The sequence below is a fragment of the Lycorma delicatula genome, chromosome 12 (assembly GCF_047948215.1).
Source record: "Lycorma delicatula isolate Av1 chromosome 12, ASM4794821v1, whole genome shotgun sequence".
NCBI lineage: Eukaryota > Metazoa > Arthropoda > Insecta > Hemiptera > Fulgoridae > Lycorma > Lycorma delicatula.
In genome coordinates, this window is record NC_134466.1 from 60,315,175 (window position 1) to 60,327,514 (window position 12,340).

Genomic DNA, 12,340 nt, shown 5'->3' on the forward strand with positions numbered 1-12,340 from the left:
ATGCTGGAAGGAAGCAAGAACAGTCTTCCTCCCAAAGGCAGGACAAATTCAAGAGAACACAGCATATAGACCGATTACGCTCATAAATAATATGGGAAAAGTAGTTGAAAAGTTGTTAGAAAATAGACTTAGAGAGGAAATAGAGGAAAAACAATGTCTACATCCGGAACAATACGGATTTAGAAAGGGACGGTCCACGGTGACCGCAGTCGAGAAGGTAAAAAACTGGGCATTAAATTGCAGAAGCGGTACATGGAGGACTAGAAAAATCCCCATGATCATAATGCTTGATGTTAGAAACGCATTTGGTACGGTCCCCTGGACAGCCATCATTGAGGCGCTTCAAGCCATGCAAATAAGTAAATACTTAGTAAATCAGATAGATCAATATCTGCAAAATAGGTTCATAGAGGTCAAAACCCTAGAAAGGAAAGCCATGTTTCAGGTATTCAGAGGGGTGCCACAGGGATCTGTCCTTGGCCCAACCTTATGGAATGTTTTCTATGATAAAATCTTCAGGCTGAACTACCCCGAAGGGGTATCGATAGTAGGATACGCGGATGATATCGCAATATTAGTAGAAGACAGATATATTAATGAACTGGAGAACAAGGCAAACCAAGCGCTTAGAACAATAGATGAATGGATGGAGGATAACAAATTAGAAATAGCTCCTAATAAATCCTGTTGCCTGGTCCTCTCGGGTAGAAGACCATTAAGAAGTGTGAATCTAAATATCAGAGGACAGAGAATTGATGAAGTAAAAGAAACAAAATACTTGGGGGTACTTCTGGACAAAGGTTCAGCAAGCATATTGATATGATTTGTGGGAGAGTTACTCCTGCTGTAAAGGGATTAAGAGGATTATTTCAAAACCACGGCACACCTAAAATGGTTATTCGAAGATTGATAACCGCGGCTATCACTTCGACGGTACTGTATGCGGCTCCTATATGGGGGGCGGCAATGAACATACAGCGAAATAAAAAGAAGTTGAGAAGTGTCCATAGACTGGCATTGCTGCGTGTAGCTGCTAGTTACTGTACGGTATCGTATTACGCGCTGTGCGTACTGACCGGGGTCCTACCCATAGACCTTCAGATAAAAGCCAGAACCCTCAGACACAGCGGTATGTCGAAAGAAGAGATGGAAGGGATTATAGAACAAGAATGGCAAGAAGAGTGGGCAGGGTCCAGTGTGGGAGAATGGACCAGACGCCTAATCCCTAATATTAAAACCTGGAATAACAATAGACTCGGAGATGTCAATTTTTACATGACACAATTACTGTTGGGGCACGGCTCTTTCGGTCAGTATCTGTATAGGATCGGGAAGAGAGCCACCCCGCAGTGCATCTATTGTCCAGAGAACGACGATGCCGAACATACGTTGTTCATATGTCCAAGATGGGCCGTTAACAGAGGTCAAATAGTAATTAATGGTCTTACACCAGAAAATCTCATAAATTGGTTGGGGTACAACAATGAGAACCGGGAATGGTTCCGCAGGTTCGCCGGGGAGGTCCTGCGGGCCAAAGAGGATGAAGACAGAAGAATGGGAGTATAAACAGTAGGGTAGGGCGGACAGTCACTCCATGGAGGGCCTGTACCCCTTGGTGTGCAGGTACCTGAGAAGGGGGTGAACTCCAGGGGAGTTTGAGTTTGGGTTAAAATAAAAGACCAAGTCCCAGTCGGCGGGGTTGTCTCTGCGGGAGCCTAGGCTCTTTGTGGGGTCGGCGCTGTCGATTAGAGGCCAAAGGCGTAAAGACCGAGTCCCGGTTCCCTGCTGAGGCGCTGGGGGACGGCATAGCCGGGGACCTTGGCTCTAAAGCGGGGGATTAGAGGCAGGCAATGTAAAACAAAAGATCCGAGACCAGGGAGGCCAACCTGCCGTGCCGGACGTATAGCCAGGTGGGGGACGCCTCCTTTGAGAGTAAAAGGACACTCTCCCCGACTGAGTATACTTAATTGGATATCTGGTCGGGGAGAGTAGAAATAAAAAAAAAAAAAAAAAAAAAAGTTCATCAGAAGGAATTCTATGGTTTTAGTATGGCATGTGGTTTGTTATATTTCATATCTTTCTTTTTATGTTTTTTTTTTTTTTATTTGAATGTGTATTTAATATTTATTTGTTATTTTATGTTTTATAGAATGACTTAATATTTATAAATTGTAATGTATAATTCTTAATACATTTATTGTTTTATAATATATTTAATATATATAGTTTCCTTTATGAATAGGTGATTCTGGATTAAAGAATTTGTCATAAATCCATTATTTTGACTTTATGGAAGTTTACAGATTTACCGAATGGGCAGTAAAGATTACTTGGACTGTAATTTAAAAATGACAATGCATGAAGAATTAATTGAGCTATGTTAAAAAAGTATATGATAAAACAGATAAAATAATTTTTTTGTGAAAAAATTCAGGTGATGCACAGGAATTTTTGAAAAGAATTAAGAAGTTAGAAGAATCAATATGTGAAATACGTGTTTACATATTTCATTTATCTGAAATACTAGATATTTTTTTTTTTAAATTGCCAACCAAATTAATGAATCATTAAAAAACTGCACTGTTCATCCTCAGGTGTTTTAAAAATCTTGAGGACCTGTAATTCTTAGGTTAATATGTACATAACTTCCTCATTTATTTAACCATTTCTTTGGGTTTTCATCAACCGGTGAAAAAATTCCATTAAAAATTCTTTTTACTGCTTAACAAACTCATGGTATCAATTAACTTTATTTCTTACATGCCAAACAAACCTATTACATGAAGTCAAAAACAGAGCTAATAAAAATACCACAAGCTAAACATTTAGTATTTGAGACTGGGTGGAATTCTTAGCATTCTTACTTGGAATATGTAGAATGTGAAGTTTTTCTACAAATGAATGTATAAGTATTTGGTTAGACATGTCTATTTTAAACTACGTTTGTGAGTAAATTAATTACTTACATCGCATTTCAAATCCACAGATTACTATGTGACATTACAAGAAAGTGTTCCAAATATCTGTGATAATGGTCAGGTGTTGTTTGAATTCTGTACACACGTGAAGTCTGGCTTCTTTATGATTGTTGGTAAATTGTCTTGGTATCTGTCTTGCACTTATTTTATGATAGTTCAATTTGGTTTTAATAATTGAATTGTGCTGATGCTTACATTACAATTTTTCCCATTATGATTCACCTATCTCATTAAATACATCATCTATCCACGATTTTAAAGCTGGAGTAAAACCATAATTGAATATCATTCCTCACTTTCATTATCAGTAACACTTATTCAATCAATTTTGAACAATGTGACCTTTGGTAAAAATTGTTGGATTTGTCAAAAGACCTAAAGATGCTATCTAACCATTACAGCCTCACCCTACTACAATGTGTTCTCCTATTAAATTGGTTAATAATGCTACTGGTTCTTCTCTATTGTTCTTTGTTTATTTTTAACAAAGAAGATTATAATTTAAGTGTTTTTTTTTATTTTTTACAAATAAAAGAAATTAATTTTTAATAAATGTGTATATATATATATATATATATATATATATATATATATATATATATATATATATTCTTCCATGTATTTCCTTCTTTCCTTTATTCTCCTCTAAAATTTGATAGCTCGAATCACTAATGAGCTCTGGTTAATAATAGTCTAAAAAAATTGTCATTGAATCTTTTTTTCCTTGTGGAGGAAAAATTTCTACAAGGCACCACCTGTCCACACAGGGTGGTAGTGTCAGGCTTGTACAGAAAACCAAACCTGCTATAAGTATAACAGTCTCTATTGGGAATAGCAAAACCATCCTTGCAGAAATGGAGAATAAAGAACTCAATGGAGTCCCACAGGACAACATTATCAGATCAAATTTTGGATGTCAAGGTTTTTGCAGGTCTTCAGAATTTCATGACCATCCCCCTCTTACAAAACCATAATTTTAGCATTGAAAAATTTTGAAAAAATGTATATATCTATGTTTGTTTATTTGATATCTGCAGAATGAAAGAACTGATTTGTATGAAATTAGACAATGATTTCTATACATAATATATTGCCCCATATGAATTTGGTGCCATTAAATTTTTGTCATAATTGGTTATAAGTAACCGGGCAGGGAGATAAAGAGCAAAAAACCTTTTTTGTTCTTTATTGTCATTTCTAGACTAAAATCACATCCTTATATTAATTAGATTCCACTAATTACTGTGTCATTTTCTGTTATGTATTTTAACAATTACATTGAGGGATGAGGGATAATAAGTATAACTTTCTTTATTTTTTTTTTTATTCCTTATTATTTTGTGTTGAATCATAAATGATTTTTATGGAATTTTCCATGATGAGTTATGAATATTAGTGGTTGATATAATTAATTTTCTTATAAATAATCAAAGGGGTGCAGATACACCACAGTCGTCTCATGTTTCAAAATTTTACCCAAATCAAAGGTTAATTTCTTTATATATTATTGTAAGGAGGCTTATACAATTTTATCAGCAGTGTCTATACACCCTGCTCATAAAACTGTGTATACTGGAATATTCCAGTTTGTATATGCATACAAATATTGTCAATATTTGTAGCAAATAAACGGTGCTATTTATATTGGTATATACTGTCTGATGAAGTTATTAAGTTATATCTTGACAACTGTGTCAGATGGATCAGTAGAAGGAGGAAAGAATCATGGAAGAAGAAAGATAAAGTTAAAAGATGTGTTGAAGATTGTAAAGTACAAGAGATGAAGGAGAAGACTTTGGACAGAAATGAATAGAGACAGTAACATAAGAGATCTGCCGCCCTGGTAGAACACCAGATGATGATGATGATAAAGTTATTAAAGCTGAGGGCCTATTTTTTATTAGATTATTTTCTTGAATGATGAATTTTTAAATTAATTTTGATTTTACTTCCAACATATGTAAGTACATATGATTTTACTACATAGACTGTTTATAGATTAACCTCCAGTTTGGCATTACAGACAAACTGGTTTCCACAGCAATATGTGCAATAGACATCAATTAAGCTTAAATAACATCACAGATAGAGTTAGTCACCATTTTGTTCTGTACTGCTTGAGTAATACTTTTGAAATATGGTGATACTGGCTTCCACCACTTGTAAGGTACATGATGTCATTCCTTTTTTTTTTTTTAAGCAAAAAGAACATCTGTAACTTACATTGGCTGTCCGTAGTTTACATTTATAATGTAATGAGTAATGGTTCTGTTTGGGAATGGTGCAAAAAACTTAGAGAAAAATGAAGTAATGTGCACGATGAGGAAGAAGAGGGTGACATTCCATTGAGAGTGATGAGATTTTTGAACAAATTAAACATGCAGTTCCTGATAAATACCCCTTCATATTTACTGTACTTAGTGAAAAGTTTCCTCAAATTTCAAGATTTACTCTTTACAGGATTGTTAATGACAGATTAGGTTTTAGCAAGTACTGTGCACAATGATTACTGAAATGACTTACGTTCACAAAGAGAAAAAAATTGGAATAGCACTGACTATTCTTCAGCAGTACCAGAATAAAGGAAATGAATTTCTTAACAATATTGTTACTGGGAACAGAAATGAATTTGGTTTATCGATATCAAGACAAAAGAACACTTCAAACAGCAGCTGCATACACACTTAAACAAACAACCCAAAAAAATTCTAATAAATTAATTTGAACAAAAATATGTTAGCTACTCTGTTTTCAGAGCAGAAGGGAATTTTATTGGCAAAATCTATGAAGCTGAATATGATGATAATCGCTAATGTGTGTTGTGAAACATTGACAAAGCTTAGGAGAACCATACAGAATTAATGGTAATGTTAGTGAAGGGAATATAATTTTTTTCACCGCATCACTCTGTTGACTACACTAATGCTTAAACAAGTTTAAGTGACAGATTTTCCTGATTTGACTTTGCCTGATTTTCATTTGTTCACAAAATTAACAAATTGGCTGGTTACTCAGCGTATTAAATTATGCTGTATGAACTGGTGGTTATTTATTCTTGCTTTAATTACCTTCAAATGTTTTTTTAATATCATTAAGACAACATACAATCCTTTTTTAAGATGACATACAATACTGTATTATTTAATTTAAAAATAATTCAGTTTTATATGTTGTCTTTCGTGTAATTATATTGCATTATTAAATTAACATATTTTTATATTTTATTTTATGTTTTGTTTATATATAGGAATATACACTTTATATATATATATAAAATTATAACTTTATAAGTTATATAACTATATATATATATATATCAGTTGGGTCATCTTCAGGATATTAAAAAAAAATATTTACAGGATATGATTTATAAAATGATATTTTATTTATACTGAATCATTGTAATTATTTTAATAATGCATTGTTTTTTATGATAGTAATCATCATATAAATTCTGTAATCTTTCTAATGAAAAGGCATAAATTATTAGGCTTATTAACACAGTCTATTTTTTTTCAATTTATTATAATTTTCTTGCGTATGAAATAACATTTTTAACTTAATTTTTTTTTTTACTTAACTACATAAAGTATTCCAAAATGAAATTATTATTTATTGTTGTATGCGTTATATGTTTCAACTTTGTGTTTTGTTTGTGGGAAGAAAATGCTGTAAGTTGAACTTTTTAATTATTCTTTACTATATTTATAAGAAAAAAAATTTTATACAGCAAAACAAAACCTACAAAAATGTAATATAAAATTTTTAAGTGACTTGAAATATTTTTTTTTTTACATTGGTGGCTGTAGCTCTATTACCAATGCAGCAACAAAAAATCTATACTGATCAGCCAAAATTTTGGGTCCCTAGTCCAGAAAACACCAAAAAAATAATACTTTCCAAGAGATGTTTGTGTATATGAGTGCTGACTAATAATTTGATAATTTTTCCAGATGGGCTAAAATAAATTCTTTGAAATCGGTTCAAAAAATTTCTACATATGGACATTGATGATCCTTAATTTTGGACAAAAGAGGAGTTGGGATACTTTTCTCTGTGTTTCATTCTTTGACTTTTTGTGTAGTGATGGAAAATCAAGCTTTAAACGAAACTCATTAAGTTAAGTTTTGAAAATGCATACTTCATAAATAACACTATAAAGAAGTATTTCCAATTTTTTTTTTAATTATAGATCCCTGACCAAAAATCTAGAAAAAATTTTTGGAAAATTTTCTTATTTTAGCTTCTATTGAAGCTAAGCAAATTTGTTAAACTTAATCTTTGTATGAATATTTTTAGAAAAAATTTACCCAAAATTAATTATTTTACACTTCTAAATATATATATCTTTTTTCTGGCTCTTAACTCTTTTAATTTTTATTATTAAAAAAAAATTGTATTTTTCTTCATCACTTAAAGAGTTATTAAAATTAAAGTAGTTTTGGCATCTAAATTATATTCTGGATCCATAATGAGAAGCAATATTTTGATAAAAGTTATACTTTAGTTTTTATAATCCTTTTACACAGTTTTCTTTTAAATTCATTTTTCTTTGTTCGGGATTATTTCTTTATAAATAAACTTTCCCTTCAGAATAAGGAAGCACTAAAATCATAAAAATTATTTTTTGAAATTTTGAATTTTAATGTTTAAATCTTATTTTGGTAATCATAATCAATTTAAAAATCCTTCATGAAACTTAGACCTCAAATTTTAAAAATCAGAAAAAGTTTTTAGGTTTTTGATCACATTCATAAAAATAATTTTGATGAATATCAGCATTATTGAAAGAGTTTTTTAATATGGCAATAATTTTTCCCCCTTTTTTACTTCCTTGTTCGAAGTAAAGGAAGTATTTGATTGTGAAAAATTTCAGTTTTCAAATTCAACGGAAATGTTCATTTTGACCTTCCCTGAATCCATATTGACTAGTTTCAGCGTGACGTCTGTATGTATGTGGGTATTTCACATAACTCAAAAACGATTAGCTGTAGGATGTTGAAATTTTGGATTATGACTGTTGTAACATCTAGTTATGCACTTCCCTTTTTTAATTACATTCGACTGAACCAAAACTAAGCACAAAATCAAAAAAAAATTGGTTTTTGGACTTTTCCTTAACTTCACTAATAAGTCTTCATCGAGAGCTTTTCAACAATGTATCATAAGTGGTAATTATTTTCATTGGTTCCAGAGTTATAGCCAAATGAAATTTTAATTAATGAAATATTTGGATCTATACAGGGAAGGCACATTGGTTCGAATCAGACTTCATTTCCTTTTTTATTTTTTTAACTTTTTTTTTTAATTTAAATATTTTGATTTATTAATAATTATTAACCTCTGATTGTAAAAAAAAATTATGATAAATAATAGTTCAATAATAATAATAATTAAAAAAAAGAAATGAAATAATATCAGAAGATATTAAAGAAATAAAATTTTATGTGCGTTTCATTTAAAAAAATGTATATATGTAATTTAATAGGCGTACAAGGAAGTTATGTGGTGTCCATATCAGATTTTTCAATATTACTGAAGTGAATCTGGTCTACTTATTGAAATAAATAATTAGACAAAAAGATAAAGGTTGATAAAATTTTCAGATCCAAAAAAACAAGTAATCTGAACGGAACCTGTAGTTAAACATATTTTTTATGAACTTCAATTTTCAATTGAAAATCCAGCTGTTTAGTATTAATGTAGATGATATGTGCTCTTCTTTTGTTAAAAAAAAGAAATCTGGTTCCCATGGAACCATATATAAGAATTAACATTTTTTTTATCACTTCTATTAAATTATGTATTTTTAAAGTCATGGCTGTTATTAAAAATGTTATTTGAGACAGAAATTCAGCATAGAGATCAAATGGAACCCTTTTTTTTTTTATTAAAAATGGCCTGCTTTTTTATTTCGCTGGATAAGGAAGTATTTTGATACTTTATTGTTTTTACTGTATTTTGTTTTTTTTTCTAAATAATTACAAACTAACACTAAAGTATGTGCTGGAACATTATGGTGCAAAATCGAAGAATTATTTGCCTACATTTATGGATGTTATCTTCATATTGCTTCATGTAAATGAAAAAACTGCTAAGTGTGCTGTTTGTTTACTGTATAAGATGGTAAGAGTGCATAATGGACAACACCATTGTCACTGAAAAAACAGTAAGGAGAAACCTTAATATTTTATAGAACTCTACAAACGTTTTTCAGTCTTAGTTTTTCAGGAAGCTTCCATTGGAATTATCAGATCTTCGTTTTTGTATCATAACCATACACCCACATCTCATCACCTGTAATGACATATTTGAATAATTTTGAGTCATCAGTGATGTCAGTTAATAATTCTTATGCAAAGAACAAAAGAACAGTTTTGGAACAAATTTTCCTGCTACTTGTTTCACACCCAAAATTGTTCACCTGAGCGTTAAGAGATATCTCTTCAGCAACTTCCCTAATAATAATTCAACGATTATCAGTCACAATGTTCTTTATTTTGTTAATGTGTTAAAATGTCCAATCATTTTTCATCATCTTCAGGACTTTATTGCAACTGTTTATACCACTTGTAAACATTCTTTGTTCACATTTTTGTCAAAAGACTTTTCTAACATCTTTACCAATACTTCATTGCATTTTTTTCATTTTTAATGTAATATTTAAGGCAAATCCTTTCTTTGTCATGTCATTTTCAAACAAAATTTTTACTATTTTTAATAGAATATGTCCTTATTACTTGGCAATAAAACTTCAACTAGATCCTAAAATGAGTGAAAGGCATTTTAACCAGACAATGGCAATGCCATTGTCTGGTTAAAATATGAACTCGGGCATTAAGACATCGAGCAGAATTAAAAAATCCCCTTTTTATTTTATCATACGTAATATATATATATATATATATATATATATATGCCTGTTAAACAGCAAAATTAATATTGAAAATTGATTTGTATTAAGTATACAGTAAAAATTAAATAGCTTTTGATAAATTTTAATTTAATAAAACCCTGTATAAGGGATATAATACTTTTTTAATTGAAAGAAAGGTGATTTTTTTCATTTAAATATGGATTTTTTTGTTTATGTCATATTATTGAGTTTGATGAACATTATTATCTACTTTATGCTGTAGAAAAACTATTTATAGTAATCCTGGTAAGTTTATTTTTTTACAGGTAACGCTTATAATGATTTTATTAATGAAAAACTATGTGATTAAATAGGCAATTTGGATCTTTTATTTGTCATCTTCTTTACAAAATATTAAGTTTATATATAGCTAGATTATGTCATTGTCATTTTCAAAGTATTTTTATTTGTAATTTTAAAAAAATAACTGGTTTAAAAATTTTAGAGGAATTAGCTCATGTTTGATTTTAGTTACTTAATTTCTCAATATTTGTTTTTTCTTATTACCCAATTAAGAGTTAGTAAACTGTTAATTTGGTGCAGAATTCAAAAAGTTGAATTTAAAAAAGAACTACAAAAGTAATTTTTTTTTTTGTACTATACAATAGCTGTAAAAACATAGTCAGATATATAGCATAATATTTATTATCACAATAATAGTTAACAATTATTTTAGAAATATAATTATAAATGTCAGTCACCTACTTCCATAGTGGAATGATAGTGTTTTGCGCTTTTTGCCTTTCATCTGGTAAGTCACTGGTTTGAATATCAGTCAGGCATGACATATTTCATACATTATAAAATATCAGTTTCATATTTCTTATTCACAAGCTTCAAACTTACACCTGTTCTTTTTATCATCAAATAATCATGTATTTTTGTATGCAAGAAAAAGATTTATTAAGCAGTACCAAGTTTCTCTACCAATTTTTAGTTTAGGATACTTGAGCTAAACTAGATTCTCATAAAGCGGATGTATTTACTCAAGATTTTCCTGTGTATTCTCTTCATATATTCATGTAGAATGGTAATTGTTAAATAAATTTTCAACCAGTAAATGTTACTTTACCTTGAAATAATTTACATTTTGGTTATGATACTATTACAAAACCCCCCCAAATTAAATTCAAAAATGTTTAATGGAAAGAATATGATTATGATTTATCATTTTAAAGGGCATTGAAAAACTAAGATTTTGGTTTAAGAAAACTTTGGGACAACCCTAATTAAAATGGTCACAGCTAGTTTGAAAAGTGCCCTAGAGTGCACCCCCAAGTACTGATCTCGTACCAAAAAAAAACACTTGTAAGTTGTTTTGAGGTAGAAACATTTGCTTATTTTTAAAAAAAGTTGAACAGTTATTTAAGAGGTACTATGTATCACATTTATTTAAATTAGCTATAAAAAACTGTTTTTTTTTTATCATTGTAGCCCAAAAATTTCATCAATGGTCTTTAAAATGATTCACATTTTTATTTTTTCCATTTAACATTTTTGAGTGGTCAACTGGGTTATACTACAGAAAAAAAAGAAAGAAAAAAAACATTGTTTCAAGGTCGAGAGCATCTTTCTATGTTTAATGATTAAAATGTTATTTAAAGTAGCAATACTGTATAAATGCAAACATCATAAAAACATTGATTGAATCGATTCATTTCTTTCTTCATCTTTACTGTCTCTCCCACTTAGTGTCTGCGATGATTGAAAAGTTTATCTTCAAGAAAAAACACCTGTCCTTGGTTCATGAAAATATGTAATTTTCTTAACATACATTTTAAAGCATTTTCAGACATTGCAAAATTATACTTCATCAGAAGGTATAGTTAATTTTCATTATTCTATCATCTGAAAATGCAGCTGAGAAAATCATATCGATTGTCTATCTTTAAGTTATTTAATAAATAGACAGCTAACATGAACTTTATTAATGTTACGGAAATTCTAACCAAATCATCAATTTGGTTTTTATAAATCACATATTATAAAACAGGAACAAAAATAATTATTTACAAATATCATTTCAGGGGCCGTTCAGTATGAAACCATCAATTAATTCTTTAAGAATGTGTGAAAAAGTAGGAAGAAATTCAAGCTGGTTGGATACAAAACTACATAAATTTAATGAAACTCATTTTGCCTATACTGGGAATGCAACCATTAATACATTAATAGATAACAATTTGTGGGTATGTTTTATTATTAGAAAGTAAAAATTTTACTTCTTTTTACTATGTGCAATGTTTATGTAATATTTTTTAATTGTGTAATATATAAATTATAGAATTATATTTTTTACTATTCTTAAATAAATTAGATAATATAATCGATGATATTTTTAACTTAGATAATATTAATAATTTTACTCTGTAAATAATGTTAGTACTGCCTTTCGATTTAAAAAATAATATTTTTATCTTATAAAAAGGTCATATCTGGAAAATTT